The 25031-nt window shown below is 41.1% G+C and overlaps 1 protein-coding gene across 2 annotated transcripts in view; it reads left to right on the forward strand.

Annotated features, from left to right (window-relative positions):
- Window positions 1-25031, forward strand: part of AGPAT3 (1-acylglycerol-3-phosphate O-acyltransferase 3) — a 94510-nt gene that overhangs the window by 39898 nt on the left and 29581 nt on the right. The window contains exon 2 of one of the 2 annotated variants that reach the window (XM_068420822.1): window positions 4813-4933. The gene's annotated coding sequence lies outside the window, so the exon portion shown is untranslated. Of the gene's footprint in view, window positions 1-4812; window positions 4934-7677; window positions 7760-25031 lie in introns of those variants that run through there. The other variant, XM_068420832.1, reaches the window with a different exon arrangement.

Below are 25031 nucleotides of genomic sequence, written 5' to 3' on the forward strand. Positions count from 1 at the left end.
CTGTTATGAAGGTCAGCCAGAGGAAACCAGCAGAGGGTGTTTGCAACTGTTTTGGGTTTTTTTAAGTCTTGAAAAGTGAAAGGAGGAGGGAAATTCAGTTTATCCCTTACCCTGCAGATCATTCCTGTGTACATTTTCCACACTCATTCCACAGCAGGTCTCTCTCTGTAGCATTTAGGCACTGAATACAGCACCTAACTAGCCTTGTTTCTGTGAAGGCAGTTCTTCATGTAGCTGTGTTAGGCAGATAAACATTTCTATAATGGGCATATTCTAAGCAAAAGAATATTCCAATGTTTAAAAGAAAAAAAAAAACAACACTGGAATTACTCTGAACATGACAGACTTATGTTATATATTGTGGTAGGAAAAAAATACGTTTACAATTAGTAGCCATTTAGAAAAATAATTTAGGTCCTTTTTCAGACCCTGCTTCTTCCCAGAAGCCAGTTTAGGTAATTCTTTTCTAAGGAATGGATGAGCTTGCATCAACATTCAAGAGTTATTCACAATTTAAATTTTGTTAATGAACCCAACTAAAACCCAAGCACTCCCAAACACAAGGAAATACAGAAACCTTGCCTGAGCTTACTCAAATTCCCCTCTTACATATATTCTTTTGTGCTGTTTTTTTAAATTTAGGCCTTTAGTCAGGGTTAAGTCATGGAAAAACCTCCAAGGTAACTAGTCTCTAAGAAATTGCAGATAAATTATTAGATTTCTTGGGAATAAACCTGTCTGGAATGTAACTGGGGTAACACTTCCCAGGACAGGGCACGCTTAACTCGGTTCAAAGATGTTTCGCCCTAGTTGTTGAGGGTGGCTGTGACTTTCTGAGTTTGTGTCATTTCATGTAGTCATAGTTTCCTTTCCTGTATGTCACGTTTGAAGCTAGAACTGAGATGAAAGCTTTCCAGCTAAGCACTGTAGTGCCATACAGACATCTCAGTTAACTTGCGGAGGACTTACCCTGTTTCTGGTCTCAAGTGTCAGAAGCCTAAGTATACTTCAGCCTCTTCAAATTGGACTAGGATTGTCTACCAAGTCTTGCTGTGATGATCTCAGACGTCGCTTGCTCCTCCAGATGTTACCAGACATTGGCACTGCAGAAAGGACCACGTGCAGGCTTCAGCCCCAGCAGTTTACAGCTGAAAAATCCTGGTGGAGTTTGTTGCCTTTAAAAAAATAAAATAATAATAAGAATAAAAGAGAGTCATGGCAAGAACCCACTTTCATCAAAGGTTTAAACTAGCACATTGCACTGTGAATTTGTGCAACTAAGGTGCGGGCTATGAAGGTGTTCCAGCTATGAAGCAGTGATCCCTAGCAGGAGGCTGGGATGGACAAGAGAGGGCAGTAGTGTTTTAGGCTGCCACAGCTGAACCTGCTGGAGGATGTTTATCCATCAGAGCCCTGGCTCCATAGAAGGCTATGGATAGAGTTAGATGTTACTGGTCTTCTGCTGGTGCTCAAGCTCTCTCTTGATGAGTGAACAGAGAACTTTCCAGAGTCGTGAAGCCACATATACATTCATCGACTTCATTCTTGCTTATCTGTTCCTCATCTTACAAAGAGAAGCTCAAAACTGAAGGATTTGGTTGCAAGTTGCAATGGAAAATTAAAATGCTTTGTTTGCTGCAGAAGTCTAATTTCCATCTTGAAAAGGGAGAGTGTCTGTTGTTGGTCCATCGAGCTCAGTAGTCTGGCTTATAATGGATGCCTTACAAAAGGATTTACAGTCAACATAATAACTACTATTTGCTCTGTCATATCCTCCTAATTTCCATTTCACTAATAATTCTGGTCCCTCTCTTTTCAGTCTACTTACGCCATCTCTAACAGCCATGGCAAGAAGGTTCACAGTTCAGTTATGCATTATGGGGGGAGGGGGAAACAATTCTGATGGTTTGTTGTAAACCCCTCATAATTTATTGACATTCTCCTAGTTTTTCCTACTATGAGAGAAGACCTCTTCTTCTGAAAGTACTTTCAGAGTAATAATTTCCAATTATCTTAGGGAAGCATTTAATTTTAGGGGCTCTCTTTCTAAGAGATGATGGGCACAGTAGTAGGATGGTTGCAAGAATTAATTTCCTGAAGCCATTCTGTTAATATCAGTATGATTCTGTAAGACTTTGAGAGAGGTTTGCAGTGAAACCAGTTTTACCATTTAGGGAGAAAGTTAACTTGTGATTAAAAACACATTATCAAGCCTTTTTGTTTTCTTTTTCTTTTTTTTTTAACTGCCATTCCTCCATCAACATTGCAATATTATCATATGGAAGATGGTCTTTGGGGAATAGACTGAGCTGTGGGTCAAGCAGATAATCAGGAGATTCAAAGATATCGATACTTCCCATGGTGAGGAAGAAAACTGAGCAGAAAATGGATTCAGTAGTTTTAATAAATTATTAAAAAATAAGAAACAAAAAAAAAGACTAAAAAGAATTAAATGTTTCGCTTGTGAGATGATGCTGAAAACAGAGTTGTGTGTGTCCACTTTTGAGTCCTGTATGTCCTAAACGTTGGAGTGCTGAGAATCTTTTCAAAGCTATAGTAGCTAATGGAAACATGGTTTTGGAGGTTATCATATTGAATTCAATGCAAGGCACTATGCAAGAGAGAAACTGCGTAAGTGTTTAAGTGCGTGCACATGCATTTATATTTAAATGGGGAACTTTTTTTTGAAATGGAAAAATGTGTGTGTGCTTAAATATGACTCTATCCTCAATGCACTGCCTAAATCTGTTTGTTCAATCTTAGAAGACATCAGAAAAGCAATTTGATACAACTTGAAGTTTCCAGTTCATTATTGTTTTTGTTTTTTTTTTTTAATATATATATATATGTATTTTTTTAAGTGGGGAAGATGAAGATCTTAAACGGGAAGAGCTTCTCTCCCTTTCTTTAGGGCTCAAGTACCTCTTATGCAGGCACTAGTACAATAAACAGTGTCAGACCAAAACTTGCTTTGAAATCCTGTTGTCTTGCACAACACTGCTGTGCTTCAGTATTGAACCAGAAATTCTTTTCCTACCAGTTGCAATGTTTCATTCTGGGAACTTTGACCTTAGTTTTAGTAAAATGTCTGCATGAGAGATGCAATACACAGGCAGCGAAAAGCAAAGATGCCTTTGACAGGCCATGAAGGCAGTGTCCAAGAATTGGTTCAAGACCAGAGAACGCGCTTGTTCCAAGGAGCAGCTTGGCCTGAGTGATGCAATTTGTTGAACTGTGGCATGCTCTGTTGCATCAGTTCTGAAGATTTCTTTCTTGTGGGATATTGGAAGTAGGATTAGATGGTGTTCGTGGCTTGCTGAGCTTGTTTAATGGACACTTTTTATTGCTATGGTTTCATGTGAGGATTTTAATGTAAACAAAATGGCTAACATTATTATTTTAAATTATGAGATATTTGTTTGCTTTTTAGGTATGCAGGAAGATTACAGTAACTGTTTACACTTTCCCCTATAAATCAGCTTCCTGCCTGTATCTCACATACCACATACCACCTTCCTCTACCAACCCTGAAAACTGACCTAGCTGCTTTTGTGATAGTTTTTAACTGTATACAGACCTAAAGCTGAGCTAGGTGGGTAGCAGCCAACTGAACGCCTAACTGGCATTTCCTAGTATGGTTTGGTTTCAACAATGTGTTTACACAAATTTGTCTGAAGTAGGTTGGAATTGAGCAGTTTTTGAATGCTATGGTATCCATACGATATGAACCTACATGCCCAGTCTTTATTTCTGTTCCTCTGATAACACCGTCACAGAAGTCCTTGTGAAGTGTCTGAACGATTTCAGTACTGGTTATATCCTGTTGCAGAGACGTGCTGGGCATCTAATAGACACATACATTTTCCTGTAGACCTTACATCCTCGTTAAAATAAGTTGTAAATTAAGTGATTTATGTGAGAAGAGCTTTTTTTTTGTTCTTATGGCTTTAAACTTTGCTAAAGGTAGTGTTAGGTTAAAGAAATGCTTTATATTAGCTTTTGTGATAAGTCTGATTTGTTGGGCAGATGTTTGAAGACTATTTTTTCTTCAATTTTTTTATTTTTAAGGAAAAACAGGTTTGCAGTTTGGTAAATCTGAGTTTCTTTGGGGATTTCCTTTATTTGAAGTTTGGTTTATAGATTTCTGCATGTGAAATTAGATAACATGCTTTAAAGAAGCCACGTCTGGGTAAAGTACATCTCTAATTACTGAGACTAAATTATGTGGAAGGTGAGCTTGTGTCTGAAGTAAATCTCCAGTTCAGTAATCTAAAATTAAATAATGATTAACCTAATTGCTCCAGGATCATAAAAACCGCTCTTAATAAAATATAGGGATTAAGTGTGTGTTTTGAGTGGATAATTGCTTCTGCTTCATTTTCAATAACTTCTATCAAGACAAGGTTTGTAGGTAAAAGAAATACCTTTTGTTATGCTGATTAGTAAAGCTAGGAAAAGTAGGCTAGTTCTTGAGTATGCAACCCCTTTCTCTGTTCTGAATAGAAGCTGCAATTTCACTACTAAATATAAGCTGAGAACACTTGCTTTTAATTTCATAGATATGTGCCAGTTAGACCCTCTGAAAGCAATGGTAGTTGGTACCTGTGGAGCAGAGTGTAGTATTAGTACATGGGAAGATTAAGTAGGATTTTTCCCCAAAGAAAAGAGAAAGGTGGGTAATTTTAATAAGAAGAATTTGAGTTAAAGAATTCATGACCTAGGTTAGCAGCTGCATGTTGTTTGTATTGTATTTTGCTTCTAAACAAAATATTTTTACCTTCATTCATTGAAGAATGTCTTTTTTGATTATAGGCAAATGAGAAAGCAAATCTCTTGAAACATAAACAGTGGTACTTCCCTGGAGGGAGGAGATGGGGATTCTCCTGTTGCTCTGAGTGTTGCCAGGTGCCAGAAGTGGTCCCCAGTGGTGGTGGTAAGAAAGAAATCTTCCCCCACGTTTCTGTATTTGCATTTTGTCTGTAGCAATAAGATGCTTTTAGAAAAAAAAAGGGGGTGCAAATCCTGTTCTTTTCATAGAGCTGTATGAATTGCTGGGAGAGGCATCAAAAGTCTCCCACTCTGAGAACTTTAATTTGGGGACGAAACCAGCGCTTCAGCTTGTTGCTTGCTGTAGTGTTTGCTCCTGCTGTCTGATGTATGCTGTATCGGTTGATAATCATTGCAGTGAAGACTTAGCCACAAATAAGCTTCCAGAGGACACTAGAAATACTTAACTATTGCTTCCCTGCTTAAATGTGGAAGGGGAACCGTGTCCTTACAGTGCTTTGAGGACCTCCTTTGCAGAGTTCTTAGAAATCTCTTGAATGCTGACTCTGGGGTCATTTTAGGCTGCCTTTAATCCAAACTCCCTTAAACTTTGTTCAGTAACCAGATATGGAAATGTTAAGTTATAGCAGGAAACTTCCTTCTTTTTTGCCCTTTTTTGTAGTCTCCTACAAATGGTGACAACAAAAGTGGAAAGAGGATGATACCCCACTGACACAACAATAGGACAGGGTTTTTCCAGAACAGGATCTTAAAATCCCGGAGTGGTTAGTGTCAGATGTTGATATCTTAATGATAATCTCTGACACCCTGCCCCTTCATGGGCTATTAGTAGCTTTTTTTATAGGAGAGTAATTTAATCTTGGTGATTTTGCAAATACCCAGAGCATTGCTTTAGTATTCTATAACCTTTCAAGGTCTATTATAGGACAAGAAACTTTCATTTCTGTGAGATATTTCTCAAAGCTCTGATTCACAGGGCAGTACATACTGGATCAGCCACAGTCTGTGTTCAGGGCCTGTATTCTGACCCCATGCAAGGTTACATCCCTTTTGGAGATGTACATTTTCCTGCTGTAGAGGAAGTTAAAGCATTTATCCCAGATCATATTAGGGGGGCAAATAACCGCTTTCTGCAAACCCCAAATATTCTTAGATCAAAATTTTACCCCAAAAAATTAGTTACTGCAGCCGAATCTGGTTAATGCTGATCATCTGCAGCCTTGGTGGGCAGAGGGAGACCCAGTGGGTTGATTCATGAATGTAGCCTTGTTACAGTGTCGTGGTGACCAGCTACTTTTAAAACCAGTTCTGCAAAATGCTTTTGCCTGGACTCATTGCCATTGGTGTAAGAGCAATGCCCCAGAAATAACACGAAAGCCTGTTTTTATGTGTTTGCTGTTTTGTAGCATATTTTTCAGTTTACATGGCTGCATTTTTTTCTTTTCTTCTTTGTATGTAAGACTTGAAAAGGCCGTTAATGTGAGTGTTACTGAGAAGCTAAAGTATGCTTGGGGGGCAGATTTTTATGAATTGTCCACAGGTCTTGAATTCTCAAGCTCTGCTTCTGTTTAGAGCAAAGAGAACTTGGGCTTCTTGTACCCAGCCCTGCAGGCTGCCAAGCCTGGTGCCTGTGCCCCTCATGTAGTGTGTGCCTGGGTGTCTTATCTTGGGTTGCTAGAACCTGCAAGGAGGAATAATCGGGAAACGAAATGTTCTGAATGAAGTGGATGGCCATTCTGGAAGTTGCATGGGTGGAATAATCACATGAATAATTCCTTCAGCCTTCACCTTCTTGATTGTTCAGATAAATCCTGAGCGGGTCGATAGATATTAATATGGATTAGATAAATTGTACTGAGAGCTTTTCAGTGTCCCAGTGGATGCTGCTTCTGCAGAACAAATCTCCATTTCGTGAACCAAAGCACAGCCGGTACCAAGAGGCACACAGTCAAGGAGGTGAGAGACTGAATTATGGGGAGGCCGAATTATTATAGCATTTGCCATAACAGCCATCCCTTCCTGTGGGTGAAAGGACTAGTTTTCTTTGGTAGTCTAGAAACATTCGAGAAGGTCTGGGTGTGTTAGGTGCGTTATAGCATGGAGCACTCTTCTGCAAGGTGAAAAGTGTTGCTCTGAACTCTTTCAGGACGAGGTGAATATTGTTTCCATGTCCTTCACTTCAGCATGTCTCCTCTAACTACTGAGCCTAAGAGGTGGGCACCAGAAGATCAGCTCTCCTTGTTGTGACCTTTGTTTGGAAGAAGTGAGCATGATAACTGTTTTGTGAAGCACTTGGTCCTCTTCATCTTTGAAAACACTTGGACTGCACCCCACTAAGCTTTGCTCCCCACATAGCTTAGGGAAAGAGCACCCTTGTCGGACGATGCTGGCTACGCTTGTGCCCGGGACCCAGCGCTGTTCAGCCCTGCCAGGGTGGTCACTGCTCTGGGCTGGCACAGGGACCACTTCTACCTGGGAGGATCAGCTGGTGGAAATCAAGGACCAAGGACCTAGAAACTGGATTTCCTAGGGATGCTTTATTTTTGAGAAGAAAAAATAGTCCAAACTAAAAGCGCTTTATAAGACGCTATAATGGCATTTACTCTTACTCTTTTATAATTGTTTTGAAAATGTCAGTGTTGCCATGGGAGCAATTGTTTTCACATGCTTCTTTTAGGTCGTGAAGACCACACATTCAGGACCTTTGACAGTATTTTCCAAAGCAGCAGGAAGTACAGATGGGAATATGAATGCTGTCACAGCATGTGTTTTGGGACGATATTATTACGCCTTATGAGCAAGACCAGTTTTATATCAAGAGTTCATTTTCCCAGTCTCTGCACCTGTGTCTCTTTCTGCCTTGGTTGTGGTGTTCAAGTTTAATGGGACAAGTAGCCTGATGCACAAGAGTGGCTTGGCCTGAGACTGAGGAGTTGGAGATCATACAACCAAATACATGTGATTGAAAAAGGTGGGCAAATAAAGGATACCTCTCTTAAACAAACAAACAAAAACCAACAAAAAACCACAAAAAAACCCAACAAAACAGAACAAGCATCGCTCCTACTGTGAAGTAAGGAAAAGAACAGAGAGAAGGAAGCTCAGTGCAGTGTGAGCTAGTGATGCAGGTGCTGGGCTGTTGCCACAACTGCTGGTGCTGTACCATGGTGGAGAACGGGTGTATGTGTCGGAGCTGGCCGGGTGAACAGCAGCTGGCCACGAGTGTGAGCTGCTCACCCACACCGCAGGACCTGGCTGTGGTGGCTCATTTTACAGGTCCCTTCTGGGTGGCTGTCAGGGCAGATACTCCTTGTCCCGGCATTGTGAGCTTTTGCCTTGTTCAGTAAGAAATCATCTGGGTACTTCAGATCTGTATTGCAAGATGGGAGCAAAAGTCCTAAGCATCTCCTTGTGTGGTTCTTTTTCCTGTATGGAAGGTATAGCAATGTCACTTGTGATCGTCATGTGTGCCCCATAAGGAAAACATCTTCACTGTTTATGACTGTGGGCCAGTGTAGTGCTGGGACACTTGGTAACATAAACCTACAGCCCAGTTGCACGTGCTGCTGTGTTAAGGCTGTTCATCCCTCTGTGCCTACCACTACCAAATTCTCAGTTTTACTAGGTTAACTGTTCCCTCGTGTCTACCGAAATTATCTATTTGCTAAAAAATTCTAAACAAAAATTTAAAAAAAACCCCAAACAAACAAAAAAACCCACCAAAAAACCCAACAGTTTAGCTTAAGATAAGTCTTGTTGGTACAGACCTGGGATGAGTAATAACTGTAATAGCAGTTATACAAGCAAACCTCAGGACATACTGACCTTAAGCATGAGTTAAGAGTGAGCCTCTAGCAGTGCCTGGAAGTAGGGACTTGTGAGCAGTCAGTCAAACCAGGCATGGGGTAAGCTCCCAGTTGCCTGAAAGTAATGAACTTCGAAATACTTCTTAGAAATACTTGGAAAAATACTTTTTAACAATGCAGTGAAGATTCAATTATTACAGGTATTTCCAAAATCTGGTTTATTATAATAAAAGTAAAAGGAATTTAAATAGAATGAATCAAAATAAGTTATTCATGTTTAATGGGCTTGAAAATGAACAGCACAGACTGCAGGCTCAAGAAGCAATTATACATTGCAGTGTAACTAGTATGAAGGTTCTTGTTATATTTCTTGATTGGAGAAATATTGATTCTTTTAGATTAGTTCTGCTAATTAGACCAGCCTGCTTGTTTGTTTATTTTACATGAAGCTAGCCTGGTTTGCCAGACTCATTGTCTATAAATGTGTTCTATATTAACACATTCCATTGAACTGCTGGCAGTTTTTAATATCCTTGAATATCTGTTTTTTTTGGCATATAATTGCAGATGAGCTAAGGGTTATTCTGGCAGATAAAAATGAATCATAAGAGCATAAATGCTGCTTCTCAAACTATTACTCTGCCTGACTGAGGAGGTTTTGAAGAGCAGTGTCAAGCTAGCTGTGGTGACATCCAGAATTGGAGTATGGCACACAGGCTCTTTTGAATATGAGGCTTTTGTACAAAAAACACCTCTGTTTACTAATTACCTATTAATTTTTCAAATGATGGGGGCAGTTTTTGACTTGGCAGTTAACTGTTCTGAAATGCTGCAAGCTCCAAGAGAAACAGGTGCCCACTTTTGTACTAGTAATTTCACATTTCACATTTCTTTCAGCGTGTCATGGTTTTAACCCGACAGGCAGCTAAATACCACGCAGCTGCTCGATCACTCTCCTCCGCCCCCCGGGGAATGGGGTAGAGAATCAGAAAGGTAAAGGTAAAGAGGCTCATGGATTGAGATAGAAACAATTTAATAATTGAAATAAAATAATAATAATAATAATAATATACAAACAAGTGATGCACAGTGCAACTGCTCACCACCTGCTGACCAATGCCCAGCCCGTCCCTGGCTAGTGATCCTGGAGGAGAGAAACCCCAAAATTGCAGTCCTGGAAAAGAAAGAGAGAGCAACTTCCCGGCCAGCCCTCACCTATATACTGAGCATGACGTTGCATGATATGGAATATTGCCTTGGCCAATTTGGATCCGTTGCTTGGTCTGTGCTCCCTCCCAGCTTCTTGTGCACCTGCACACTAGCAAAGCATGGGAAGTTGAAAAGTCCTTGATATCTTAGTGACAACTAAAAACATCAGTATATTATCAACATTCTTCCCATACCAAATCCCATACTAAAACCAAAACACAACGCTATTCTAGCTACTAAGAAGAAAATTAGCTCTATCCCAGCTGAAACCAGGACATGGTGCTTTATAACTGTGCCAGGTAACAGAAAACAGCCTCTGCTCCAGTGATCTTGTGTGTCTCCGACAGAAGTAGAAACAATACAGTGAAATGTATGGAGATGTAGAAGTTTCCACACAGGCAGCTGCCTACCTGGCTTGAGGTAGGTCACAGAAATCTCCCATAGGCAGATTAATATCAGTACTGTGGCACCTGTAGGACTGAGAAAGTACTCAGAGCATCAGAATTATTTTAATGTCCTTTTGTCTATGTCCAGTCAGAGCTAGTTTATGTGAGATGATGATAAAAAGAGCAGAGAGTATCTGTGAAAACTCTTATGCTTTTGCTGTTAGTGGTGGAGCAGCCCTCATGCGAAGAAGCTGTCTGAATTTTGCTGGTGCAAGGCAGGCATGCATTTCTAGTGGGCTAGTCTTTTCAAGGATCCCTGCAGCCTTCAGTAAAAGGATATTTAGGTCACCTCCCTCTCAAACATTGCATTAAAAAGCTACTGTTCAGAAGAAGCTAAACAAGCTTGTGTTTTTTTTTTTTCCTTGTTGTTTGGAGTGGAGTTTTTTTCCGTTTACGCTGAAAAGACTGTGTGTCGTGTGGCTGCTGCCAATATTGGTATTCAGGCCAGAAGGGGCTGGTGTGATCTTGTCTGAAAACACAGAACAAAAAACTTTGTCCAGCATGTATTTGTTTTTGCTATCAGTCTCCTTGATAGCCTGCCCTGTCTTTTTAGAAAGATACCTGCTTTTGTGTATATGCAAAAGGAGATCTGACCACAAGGGTAGTTATGAATGCAGACTGATAACAGCCTTGTGAAATATTTGTCATCTGAAAGAAGTATAGCTGTTGTGTTCAGGTAGGAACACGCTGCTGATGGCAGCCGAGGTGACAGTAAAGAGAATAAAAGTTTGATCCTGTACAAGGAAGAAGAGGGTGATGTGGGCCCCTGCCCTGCTGTACTGTTCTACTTTTCTTGCTTTCTTACCCTTTGGGTTGTGAGTAACAGACTGCACGCAGCACTGTACGAAGCAGCATTGCACTGAACATCCTCCTTCTGCTCCACAGGATCAAGCTCCCCAGTGCAATTCAGGCTGCCAATTCAGCTCCCGGGAACCGACTGAGGAACTGTTTGGGCTGTGTACCTGTTGGTTTTTCAAGCCACACTTTTCACCTATTATTCCTTCCTGACTGCAAAACAATGGGGTTTTATCTTAAGCTGCCTCGGTGACAGTCAGTCACCCAGCAGAACACCTACTGCTTCTGATTTTAGTATTTTTACTTCTCTCTCTCTTCCCCCACCCCCCGCCCCGTCATGGAGATCTTCCAAACCCAGATATGTCAGAAAGGTGGCTTTCGTCATCCCTCCCCCTCCACGTGGCCCCCACCTCCCTCCTGGGTCAAAGCCTGGAAATTTGCTGGTGGAAGCAGTAGACTTTCCTATAAAGACATGTCTAGAGGAGGTATGATTGTCCGTGTGATAAATGTCAGTCCGGTGACAGTAGGCTGGTTGGTCTTTCTCACTTGTCACAGATCCGTCAAGAAGGCTGGGGACCGTAAAGTTACAAATGAGTGGCATATATTCTGCTTCTCAGCTATCTTTTAGAGCAGCCTTTCTCCATTGCTGGTAAGCTGTGAGCAGTTAGCAGTTTGGAGGTACATTATAAGATGAAATAATGTGAATGTTCTTCTGGGGAATTTCTGGATTTAGTGGAGAAGAGCACTGGCAGTGGAAAACTTCCCTGTTGTCACTTCTCAATTTTGCAGCTGTGATTCTCACAGCACGTGGATAGTATCTGGGGTATTCACTTTGCTGTGTTATTCATTTATTTAATAATCCTAATAATAATAAATGATTGTAGTTATTTAAGCTTTTCCATCCTGGCAGTTCAGATAGTGTTAGCAAATGCTGGAGCAGACGTGTGAAGCGTAACTGAGCAAAGCCAGTGTGCCAAGTCTTGCATCTCCTAGCCTGCTCTCAGGACGAGGTAGGAGAGAGGTGGTGGGTTTGGTACCAGACAGCCCAGAGAGCCTGCCTGTTCCTGCCAGTTCACTTGCACTGGTGATCATGCCGTTACTGTGGAGTGCAGTCATGGAATCAATCATATTGGCTGCTTTTTTGCAGAAGGTAGTGTTTTATACCTAAAACTTAAAGCAGCTCAGCAATTCTCAACAGACGGACTTTCAGTTCCTTCCCAATTAGTATGCAGTACTTCAGAGAAAAGCTTTGAACTTGGGTAGGGGCTTGTGGGCACACGTACAGTGTTTGCTGAGACTTCATTTAGCAGCAGTCCAGAAGCTTCTCCTTGTTCAGCCATGGTACATTTTGCATGTTGACAGATATCTCCTGGTTGGCTCTCTGTTTCTTACGTTTGAGGGTTGATATTTTTTTTTTTTTTTTTGCATAATTTTCCATCCAGAAAGCGAAGTATATCTTTCTTCTTATAACACTTATCTCAGATGAGACTTTTTTGTTTATCCTTTATTTTTCATCCCTGTTTTAACAGATAAGGAAACGGTGCCCCAAAGCATTTTCCAGGTTCACACAATCTTTCTAAGAAGGAGATGGATCCCTAGATTTCACAGCTTGGTGCTTAGTTGCACTTACACACCTGGAATTTCTTTTGTAGTTTATTTTTATCTGAATACAAAGGGCGAATTCCCACCTACCTTGAAAATTCAACCAGCTGGAGTGAAGAGAAGCATTTTGTGTAGTCTTAGAGATGAGTAGACACTACTGAGGTTTTTCTTAATCATCAGCGACTAAGATTGGCAACTTTTATATAAATACACAACATTGATCTATTTTATGCAATACAAGAGACCTATTACTCAAATAATTTTGTACTAATAGGGCTTCTGTTAGATAACTCCTTTTCTGTTTGTTATGTAAGGGCTGGTGTTATAGAATCACTGTTTGAATACCAGCACTGTAATTTTAGAATTGCTTTTATAATAGAAATACCAAGTAAGCCTTGCTCCAAATATAGGCAATTATTACAAGATCCTATTTTTTTCTTCCAAATGAGGCTTCTTGATAATTGCTACGTTCGTTTTGGTTTTTATTTACAAAGTTCTGAGGCTGTCCTGTGCTCAGTCATATTCCATTATATGCATTTCTGTAATGAATATTGTGTACTGGAAAAGTATTGATCAGCAGTCTTGGAACTGGTGACAGCTTTCACCTACGAAAACATTGCAAGTGCCAGTTTACAAACTCTGCATGACTGGAACCCTCCTGTCATCTTTGAACTACATGTGTGTTTGTCTCTCAGGTTTTGGACGTTTATTTTAATATAATTTAATATCATTTTATTTCTGTAATATAGAAGAGAAACAGTGTGAGCAGTCTCAAAATGAGATTGGGAAACACAATCAGTAAAAATTCCTTTGGAGCCCACAAAAACAGATTATTCCCGAGCAAAGAATTTAGTTGCAAGCTGTCTCCTTCACTGACAAAGATGTAGATAGTAGTAAGACTTTTATCTGTGTAGTCACTTGAGAAATGTGCTTGAGCTATAGGGTGAGATTGGAAAAAGTTGTTACAATAGAACTGGTCGTTGCACAGGATGTAAGAGGGCAGGAGGACCTATTGTCTTGGTGCATAGAGAGTACCTGAAATTTTCCTTTAATTCATGAATGCTGTGATGCTTCTGTCCTGGTTGAGAAGTTGGTTTCTACTGGACCCCACTCACCACACTTTCTGGAGTATGTAGTATTTATTTTGTGTATGCTTTTAAACTCAGAGGCAGCTTCTTACATTCTTTTTCTACGCAGCTCCACTGAACTTCATACCAGATAAAATCTCCTGTTTGGCTGTGATTTTTAAATTCACAGCCTCTTTTTTTCCTTTTTGGCCAAATAGTTCCAAGTATTGGTCTGTTTCTTCTGATTGTAAAAACTTCCTATTTGTTGTATCTTAAGTGTTTTTGTACTGTCTCTTTCCATTTTATTAAAATCTCCTAAAAACTCTGTGACTTCCCTTACAGGGCAGCCAAGGGTTTAAGGGGAGCTAACAGTGTGCTGTAGCTTTCTGTAGTGCTGCTGCTAAAGTTTGGTCAGAAAATGGGAGCATCAAGGGGGTTGTGACTACCACTTTAAATTTTCTTTGGCATTTAAGCTAGATTTTGTTTGAATTTTGTTTTTTCTTCTTTCTCTTAGAGGCCTAACTCTTACCAGGTGAGGATCAGTTATGCCAGTGAAAACTGTATCTACACGAAGGGCTGTGTTGGTATAATGGTAGGTGAAGGGGAATCACTTCAGTCTGACTGTTGTGTCCCTGTGCAGACGTGGCCTCAAGTCACTCTTTATCTGGACTGTCCAGATTATGGCGCAGAACAGCCGGACAAGCTCCTGAGCCTTAATCACACCGGTGGCACAGTGTTCCTGCTGCTTGGGTGGGGTGTAACCACTTCTGCCTCGTTTCTTTCCTCTCTAGGCTCTGGTATCTCCTTTTTGTTAACCAAGCCGCTGGACTGTGCCTGCTGTGGCTCAGGCCTCCCTAAAGCCCTGAATTTGGAGTGGGGAGAAGAGAGAGAAAATACTGTCATCTTTACTTGGGTAGAGCTCTCCTCTGAGTCCTGCAGGTCTGGATGCAGACCAAACCCTTTCTCTGCTGTGATGTTCTCGTAAGCCTTGTGTTTGCTCTGTGGGGAAGAGATGCAGGCTTTGGTGGGGCAGGAGGTTCCTTTGTGTTAAAATTTAGATTTTGTGAAAATTCTTTGTCAGCTCTTTAAAAAAGAAAAAAGTGTCAAGCAGCAGTGCTGACATAGGTACCTCACCATGCAAGTGAATCTAGTTGATTGTAGCCTGGTAATTTGCTGTAAGAAGATTATTGGATTAGCACAAAAGCTTGGTTTGTCAGCAACACCACCTGACAGTGATATTTATTGAGAAGTTTTACCTATTTTAAATATTAGTACACTTATTGCCCAATCATACCTTCATTCTTGAGGTAAGAGGGGCTTTTTTAGTTTGGTGTTTTACAAAGCCACGTAAAGGAGAGGACACCCAGCTCCTTTCTCCTGCTGCTGAGCAGGCAGTTTTAGTAGGGGCAGCGCTTCCAGATTTACCTCAATGTGCTTTTGTCATCATAATCCCTCCTCCATGTCAAGACTGATTTGCTTTCCTAGCCAAGACTTGCATCGTCCATTTTTGCCGTTCCATTTCTCCTCCTCCTTTTTTTGGTTTTATTAATCAATAATAAATTGGGAAGATGTTGGTAAGCCAGCCGGGTATATTCTTGCTAGCTGGAATCTGCAGTACGCTCATCGCCCTGGCTTTAGCCTATTACTTGTATTGGTAAGTTGGATTTTGTGCTGCATCCGTGGTCGTGGATTGTCCTTTAAAATGCTTTCTTCAGGTGGGCTGGAGGGTGGTGGTCCTTTTGAAACGCTCTTAGAGGTTGATGTACTACTAATGTGTGGCCAAGGGTAGACACCTCCCCATAATTCAAGCTGGTGCCCTCTTAGTTGTCATGGGACTTGGTTTTGCTTTTGTTTGAGATTTTGTATGTTTTTGTTCAGCTGAGTGCGTAGTGGCTAAGGATGCCATAGCAGGTGTTGGATAAGATAGTGATTGTGTCTTCCCATTTCATTGAGAGAGCCTTTTCAATTTATTTCACTCTTATTTTGTGCTCTTGCTTAGCATTCACATGGCTGTCCCTCTTGGCATGCAACTTGAAAATTAGGCTGTGACAGGCTCACAATCGGCGTGTCCGTGTCTCTGTAATGTATTAGGGTGTTTGTGGGACACCTGTGTCTTCAGCATTTGAAAAGAAATGTTTTGGGCAGGTGCAAGTTAAGGACTGCCACCATTGTTTCTCCACCCCGCCCCAGGAGCCCAGCAGGTTGCTTCCCCTTGTGGGTGAGCTGGGGTCCGGGAGGATGGTGGCATGGACCATCGGGGCTGGGAGCCTGGGTGTACCTGGGTTTTTTGCTGTGCTGGAGCAGCATGCGGCAAGGGGTCTGCGTGGGCTTTGGGAAAGGTAAGAGTAGTGCAGGGCTGCCCTAGATTTCTGGGTTGGCTTTGTTTCTACGTGTCTCTGCATACGTCCAAGACTTTCAGCTCAAAGGAGTCTTGGAACTTCATAGAGCTGCGTCTGGAGCAAATAGCAACTTTTAGAAACCCAAGTGAAATCTGTTGACTAGTTTTACTGGGAAAATTACATGTCATTTCAACTGTAAAAGGAAGAGCCTGCTGGAGCTGTAATTAATATGGCTACGACTGGAAAACTTTTGAAGAGGTGTGATGTTGCTGAGAACAAGTCTCCAGCGTTAACGTGGGTTCTTTTGTTTGTTTATTGTATAAGGTGATGAAGAGACAAATAAATGAAAATCTGTGGGGTGATCTTCCTGGCTTTGCTTTTGCCAAGTACTTCCTCCAGGCAGTTATGCTTGTGCTATTTACAAGCCTACAATCCTCTGTGTGTGTACGCACACACTTCTAATATTAATGAGTTTATTTACGTTTAAGCTTTACAGTGAATCTCTGCAGATATGTAAGCTTTCAGCTATACAGTGTGGCAGCTCAAATTAAAATGTGTGTGATTACTAGCCTCTTTAGTCCTCAAAATGTTCAAGAAAATGGAATGTATGTAAGGGACTTTACAGTTTTAACGTTAAAAACCAGGAAATGTAGAGCTTAAGGATGTTAACAGCTGTCCTGCTAAATGGTTTTGGTTTGTTTCTGGTTTTCTTTTTTTTTTTTACCAAAGAAAGTACATGTGGTAGGTATATACGTGAACACGGTGTAGTTTTTAATTAATTCTGCATGTATTGACTCAATATTGGGGAGTGGTATATGCATCCGATATCAGTTACGCTTCTGTATTGATATAAATATAAATTTGTGTGCGTGTTATGCATAGGTATACCAGGTACATCTCTTCTGTAATTCTTCTTCTCCTATTTTGTTCACTCTTAAAATTCTTGACTTGAATCCAGGTCAGATCTGGTTTGCAGGAGAGATTACAATTCTGCACACAGAAGGAATTAACTGGTATTAGGTCAGATCCTCTTCTTGAACAACCTCAAGGTTCAGGAGAAAATTGATGACATCATTTATTTGTTTGTGAAAAGAAAGCTCATTCAAACCTCTCTGATTAGATATGGATGAGACCTAACACGAGTACCCCAGAGTGCTTTTTTGGCATTGTTGGTTTGGGTTTTTTGAACTCTTTAATTTGTTGATGCTTGAAAAAAACTGACTTTGATAAATATTTTAGATTATTAATTTTTTAACATAAGTCTGTTCTGTAGGAAGTAACTAGAAAGACTAATTTTTTTTTTCCTTCTTCTTAAGTGTGTTAATTTGGCTGCTGCAATTCCCTTAGAATATCCTCAGACAGAGCTGGGGTGATTAAGATCAGAGATCAGAAGTTCAGCAGCGCATCAACTTTGCATATTGAGAGATTAACCCGGTTTTTCTGTAATTCCATCTGTGATCTTTTGCTTCTCCTGAATTGGAGCACCCTTATTAGCTTGCTAGACAGGATGTAGTTTGGTCGCCTTCTGGGCTAAATTTAGTTTGTACTCTCTAAGGAATTCTTGTAAGGAAGCGAAGGGTCTTTGTTCCTCTGGGATTTATCTGGCACCCTGCAGGCCTGGGGCTGGCTCCCTTATTTTGTGTCTGATGCAAGACCACCACCAACCTCAGAAATGACCTAGGAAATCCAGCATGCCCCCTCCACCCCCCAAAAAAAAATTAAAAAAAAATGCATTGCTCAGATATGTGAAGACTGGTTCTCAGGCAGCGATGGAAGATGTGCATGGTCCCCTGAAGTTACAGGCAGCTCTGTAGGAAATAGTCCAGAGGGCTCACATGCATCTACCCATCTATGTCTCCACACATAGGCTTGTTCTGCTACCAGGCATGATTGCCTCACAGGATATACCACAGCAATCCAGTGTATGTACAGGTTGTATAACCCGTAGTACAAAACTAAAGTGCACAGAAATTATAAGAGCATGAGGCATCACATTTTCTTCTTTGGTGAGTCATTACTGCTGCAGGGAGTTTGTTTGGTTAGTCTCCCCACAACATGAGACCCTAAAAGAATTGTCCATTTTCACCAATCAGCAAATCACTTAGCACGTAAATAATGGATTTATCGTTCTGTGTGTGCTTGTCGTCATTTAATATGTAGGATAAACCCATAAAAATCCTCCACTCTAACTTTTTGTGTTTTTTAATTGACCCATTCCAAGCTGCAAAATGTTTGAAACAAATGCTTTTTTCTTTCTTTTTCCCCTGTTGCCGAATCTACCCTCCAAGTTTCAGCTTCTGGCCACCAAAGGAGACTGAAATACTGACGTGTATTTAGTTTGATTAATTGCTGTACTTTTTATTAGAACTTAAGGTAATTTAACTCAGTGATCTTACCATGTTCCTAGCCCTGCCTTGTAGCTTGAGTGATGTGTCGAAACACCTGAACTTGCCATGAATGTTTTGATTTTATTAATACACTTCGCTAAGAGCCAAGTAATTCAGATCACAAAGTTTTGGCTACCGTTGTATTTTGTACTTCAATAGTTCAGCATTTTTTGAGACAGATTGAGAGAGGGGAGGCCTGTGCTAGACTTGCACGTATATTCAAGCAGTTCTAATGAGCTGTGTAATTTCACTGCCCATTTATTTTGTTTGCTTATTGACTGTAATTGTGCTTTGCTCTCTCGGTGTCAGGTATTAGAAGCAATAGTTTAGAACATAATCTCTAATGATGTCTATCTTCCTCTTCACTTGGGTTTTGTTTCGTATTTCCCATCATTGTATTTTGGAGTGAATGTATTGTCTGTTATTTTAGGCAGAATAACCCAGAGGTTCCTAGTTTGTACGTGCTGGAGGGGTGATTTGCACACAGTGGGGGCAGATCATTTCCGTGTTGGTGGGGAGCCTGGTGTTGCTGGCTCTGGGGATGGTTAAGCACTCTGGGAAGTGCTGCAGTGTAAATACTAAACTCTTCAAACATGAGCTTTAAGCCCTGCTCCTGTTAAGTTAGTGCTTGGTTTTGTGTTTTTCTTCATAGAGTAGCGCAGCAAAAGACTGCATAGTGACTGCATATTAAAATATTGTTTTAAAGAAAGATTGACTTCCGAGGGGAGATAAATGGGCAAAAAATGGAGTAGCCAGGGTACCTGTTTAGTGCATCCCCGCACCAGTTCCCCAGACCTGAGGGGAGCAGTGGAGCAGATGAAGAGCTTGGCTCTGCTGGCGGGCCCTGCGTCCATGCTGGCTGGAGGGGAGAGAGGGCCCTCTCATGGGCTGGGGACTCTTGGGATGGAGATTCTAAACATATCTGTCTCATCTATACTTAGTATACTATTCACATCTCTAAATGCTACTCCACTTCACTGATGTTTTTCTCAAAATGGCGGGGGGAGAGGAGCCTTACGCGTTGGCTGGCACGTTCTCTGTCAGGCCTGTGGGGTGCAACTGTCTGCGCCACCATCGAGGGAGGCCGGGGAAGAGCGGACCCGAGCCTGGTAGAGGAGTTCAGTTCTCCGGATGCACATGTACAGATTATCACTTGACACACAAAGCACGACATGATATATTTCTATATAACATCTGTAATCTGTCAATAATGTGCCCATGATCTATAGGCTGCTGTGCTTGAAATACCACCACGTTTGTGTAAAAGCCACTCTATGCTCTGCTGCTTTATTTAGGCAGCTTAAACTGAAGCACTGAGAGGATAGGTGCCCTGTGTTGACTGGGTAGTTGTCTATGAGATAAGTGCCTAGAGATTAAAACAGCCGATGTCTTCCTAACACACCCGTAGCACCAAACCATGCAATTTTAAGAGCACAGAGTATTCAAATACATGAGGAGTTTGAAGAGAAGTTGAAGCTTTGAGCAGTGCTCTCAATGTGGATTTTGGGGGGTTGTTTTTGTGCTATGGCTGCTGCTTGTGGATCTGCAAACGTGGAAATTGTCAATATCTTAAAAACTCATTATCCAAAGAATTTTGTGACCATGCCTACATGCATAAACCATGAGTTTATCCAGGCTAACACAGCATTGCTGTGTATCTAAATTTGATGTCTTGAAGGGGTTGAGCTTAGCAGATTTTCAGCATGCTTCACTATGGAAATAAACCCTAGTCTTATGCTGTGTCCCTCTCCTCAGCCATATGTTTTGAACCCATTGAAGGGTTTCCAGCCATGCTTGACTGGCAGGTGGCAGAGAAGTGTTTCCAAAATAACTGGAATCCTACAAGTTTCATGGAGGTAGCTGGGGAGACAAGAAAGGGGCTGTTAAGAGCCTCACCTTAGGGAAAGGATATGACATAAAGTTGTGTGTCTTTGATATCTGGGTCCCTACACACATGTGAGCTTGTAAAAGTGTCAGCCAACACTAAAATACAAGTTTGTAGGGAATCGGGCTTTTGGAACTACTTGCTAAATTCCTTTCTTCAGCAGGCTGCTTTCTAATGATGAGTATCTGGTTACTCAAGCTCTTCTCTGCAACCAGAGCAATTGTTATGCATGAACTAAATGGAGATTCCTATATATTGGTCGGAGTTGGAGCTTAGAAAAAACATGAGATATTAAAGGCTGGAGGAGAGACTGGAAGAGCAGCTGTCAATACGACACAGACTTTTTTACTCTTGAACACAAACTGAGTTGACCTCAGGGACTTTGCTGATCATGCCCATTGCAGTGGTTGCTCTGCTGCAGACCTCTAGTCTGGAGAGGCAGGCACTGTTCCCGTTTCACTGGGGATGTGCAACATGCAGTTCCCCAGGCATGTGGTTCCCAGTGGCTGATTTGGATGCCCTTTGCGAACAAATGATGTCAGACTGATATGAAACAGATATGACTTAACACTCTGAAATTTGGGAGATACAATGAGAGAGAGATATCATTTTAATGCTAGAGAAGAGATTAAGAGTAGCGAAACAAAGGCTGTAAGTAATAGTTAAGCTTGCATCTGTCTTAAGAAGGATGAACTCGCTTAAAATCAAATCTTGGATTTGCACAGATGGTAGAGGAAAAAAATGAATCTGTGGCTGAGTTACCTGATAGGGCAGGTCTGTACTGCAGCTGTGATGTGATTAGTTTTAAAGGAGGACTGAAATGCTTGTAAGAGTAGCCATGGCAACACAAAGCTCACTGCAGGCTGCAAAAGCCACCTGGGAAGTGGAGTGAAAACTCGGGCAGTTTGGACTTCATTATTATTGCTAAATGTGCATTGCCTACCTTCCTGTAGAGCTCACTTGATGACATTTCAAGGAGGAAAGAGGTCTCAGAATGGTTTCCCGTGGTCAAATATGAGGTCTCAGCATCCTTTTTCTCTATGGAGATTGTAATTGAGGGTTTGTAATTTTATGAGCATTCATTATAAAAAAAAAATATAGAAGAATATAGGTGGGTGGGACCTTCAGGGCGTGCTGTTTGAGTTAGAGGCAGCTTTCAGCAGGGTTTATTTCACAGATAGATCGAGTTGCTCAGGGCTTTGTACAGTTGGGTTTTTATGCAGTGCAAAATGTCCAAGGATGGAGTTTCCTCAGCCTCTCTGGGCAACTTGTTCCAGTGCTGAACCACTGTACGTTTGTTGTTAATACGGCTAGCAGTAGTACAAATTGGTGTCATCTTTTAATGTCTGGAAAGAGAGAAAGGAAGCCTTGGTGAGGAGTGGGCTTTGCTGTTAATTCCTTCGGAAGAAGTTCTGGGAATGTGAAGGGCTGTTGTTAGTGAGAAGATTTTGATTTTCCCAGTGTTTGTGTTTGGGCTCTTCCAATTAGACCCTTGTGAGCTGTCACTGGGAGGGTGTGTGCCCTGAAGGACCTGGGCCCCTAATACAGAGAGAATGTCTGTGATGGCTGTCCTGTACGTGCTCAACATGATGACTGCAGGGTGGATCCAGTACTGTCTCCCTTTGCACTGGCTGTGTTCAGGTAGTGCAGACAGACAGAGGGTAAACAGGCAAGAGAAGCTGTGTCAGTGACTGGGCTTTTTGACGTGACATCCCAAGTTGACTTCATACTGAGGCCAATAATCATATCCGAAATTTTGGGAACTGAGATGCCTTCTTATTAGTCCACGTCCAAATGAGCAGTAGGTCACCTTTTCTGGAGGCTGCTTCTTGGGAGAGGCCAGTTCACAATGCAAAGAAGACATCTGAAGTTGGGTGGCCTTGAAACCGAACTAAACCTGGAAGCAGCCCATGGGTTTTCTTTGTTGATGGCCTTTTTGCCTGGAAAGGAGGGAATTAAACCATATGCAGGTGTCCACGGTTTGGCCTTTTCTATGTGAAGAGCTGATCTCTCATCTTGTGTTAGGAATCTGCCAGGGAAATGGATGCTATCAGTAGCTGGGGTTGCTCTCCTTCTCCTGCTTGTCCTATAGTCTGAAATATATGTTCATGGGTAATTGTTCAAAGATCATTTCCCCCGTATCACTGTCATGCATGTATTCTGTTTGCTTTCACACAGTCCAATATATTTATAAAACTAGAAGCTGAAAGCAAAACTTTGAGACGTGAGGCAAAGATCATGAAATGCGCACAGGAACTGGCTGCGTATATGGGAGTAGGTAAGATGACAAAAATGTCGTCAGAGTGTAGATATAAAGAATGCATTAACACAGAGGAGAGGGGGAAGCTTTGTGGAGAACACTACCTAGAAACGATAGTATGAAATGAAATGTCAGGGGAAAAAATGTTTTTCTTGTAATAGCACTTGTTCAAAATTTTTTTAGCAGAAAACACAACTGAGGAAGTGACTTGTAATGACAGAAAATTGATGGGAACTTGAGTTCTTGGGAAATAACTATAAAAATAAAACTTGCAGACCATTAGGATACTATTTTGTAATCTGTATTCAGGAATAGCATCAAATGCACTTTACTAAATAGACCATCTTTCTACTTGGTACATATATTGCTATGGTGAGGGGATAATTAGAAACAAAATCTTTGTTGTTCTCAAGAGATCAATAATAGAAGCTACACTGCTGAAAATAGATGTTTACATGGAGAAGAGACAAGATACGCCAGAGATATTTTAGGTTTACTATCCTCTTGATGTGTGTGAGGAATTTTTGGATTGACCAGCGATTGCTTTGCCCGTCCACTGGGAGTGGATCTGGTGGAAGGAAGCTGATGCACGAGGCAGAGCTGAGGAGAGCTGCACCGCTGTGACGTGTGTGTGCATATGGATGCGGCTTCCTTCCTTCCTGCGCCCAGTGAGTTAGGAAACAAACAGCCTGGTTCAGAGCTTTTTTCTGGCAATTAGTAAGCTCCTCCTGCCTGACTAAATCAAAGTGTTGTGGTGGTGGCATCAACTATGTCTCTGATATGGTAGTAGCTAGCTATCAAATTGATGTTAGAACACCAGATTGTAATTTTACTCTACTGTTGACCTCAGTAGTGGCAGTCCCGTATGTCAGGTTTTCTGTGTTGCAGTTGTATGGCTCACTTTGGAAAATGTCCCTCCGTTCAGGGGAGTGACTCCAAGGGACAGCTGGGAGCTGTGCACTTTTGTGACTGAGGAAACCATACACTGATCTGGACATGGGCAACGTTTTCTGAAGCATGCCTTTTTATACAGTATTGAACTTGTACTTCTTTAGATCCTTTGCTGTTCTCTGAAGAGTGCTGGATTACTGGCGTTATGAAATTTATTTGGACTATCTAGAGAAAGAATCCTGCTATTTTAAAGAAGTCACTCACTGTGGCTAATTACTTTGTTATTTGCCACTTCAACTAGCTACTAGCTAGCTAGCACTCTGGCCACTTTGTGTCAGTGAACCTCTCTCTTTGAGGGTGGAGACACTCTGAAATTTTTAGCAACTTAGGAGCTGTACCAATCAGAGCAGGTGATTTAGGAGAGGGTGCTCCAGCAAATCTTGTGTCAAATTGTAAATCCCTACATCAAAATATAAAAATACTAAAGTTTCTCACTGAAATAGTTATATTTTAACCTGATTTTTTAAAACAAACAGAACTTTTTTTTAAAGCTGATTAAACTTCAGAATTTGGGACCTAATGGGAGACTTTAACATCTGCTTTGTATCTGGTAATTATCTCAGGTTAGAAAGTAGGAGTCAAGGTGATCACAAACTATCTAAGTGTGTTTCTCTTTAAATATTTGTTAGTGTTTTCCCTGTAGTGTTCACTGAATGCTTAAAAAGTGCTGCCATCAGTATCTAGACATAAATCTGACCAGATCCTGGTTTACAGTACCGATCGTAATTGTAGTAACTTCAGATTTTTGTGTTCATAAAAGTGCATTTTCACCTGTGCAGGCAAACTATCTAGCCTAATAACTTGAGAAAGAATGAAAGCCTTGGAGGGATATTGAATTACTCTGAAATTCCATTCTGGACAGTATTCTTCTCACTAAAGAGAGTAGCCACAGCCAGAACATGTTCACTTTAAGAACAGAAGTCTACTATAAGGGAAAAAACAAAACGTAAGTACCAGGGCAAGTCTGGGCCTATTTAAAATTCAGAGACCTCATTTTCTCCCACCTGTTTTTTATTCAGAGATTGCAAGAGGCTCTTTCCTTTTTCAACTCCCAGTCAGGTTTTCAACTTTGAATGAACTAGTTGAAATGAAGAAAATAGTCTCACTACACCTGCTAGCTCTATTGAAACCAGAAGTAATTAAGGCAAAAATTCTTTCTTTGCAAGAGGAATTGAAAGTGCTTACATTTGAGGGGAAAATGTCAGTATCAGCATTTGCTCCATAGGAAAGGCTGAAAATAATAGAGCTGCTAGGTGCAGAATGTGATTTCCTGGTGGTTAAATGTTGACTTGACCTCTGGTCAGGTGGGGCAAAAGTCCTGACCTTTTCAAAATTACAAAAGTGCCACTTCTTTCAGCTATACTGAGAACTCACTGAGACAACTTACAGCTTCAGCTATTTCTGTGGTTAATTACATGCTTGTAATAGATTATATAGTAAGTTTTGGTCTCAGTCTACTTTCATAATTTTAAGCAACTGGAGTGTGTTTAATTTTT

Source organism: Nyctibius grandis, chromosome 2 (assembly GCF_013368605.1).
Source record: "Nyctibius grandis isolate bNycGra1 chromosome 2, bNycGra1.pri, whole genome shotgun sequence".
In the NCBI taxonomy this organism is placed as follows: Eukaryota; Metazoa; Chordata; class Aves; order Nyctibiiformes; family Nyctibiidae; genus Nyctibius; species Nyctibius grandis.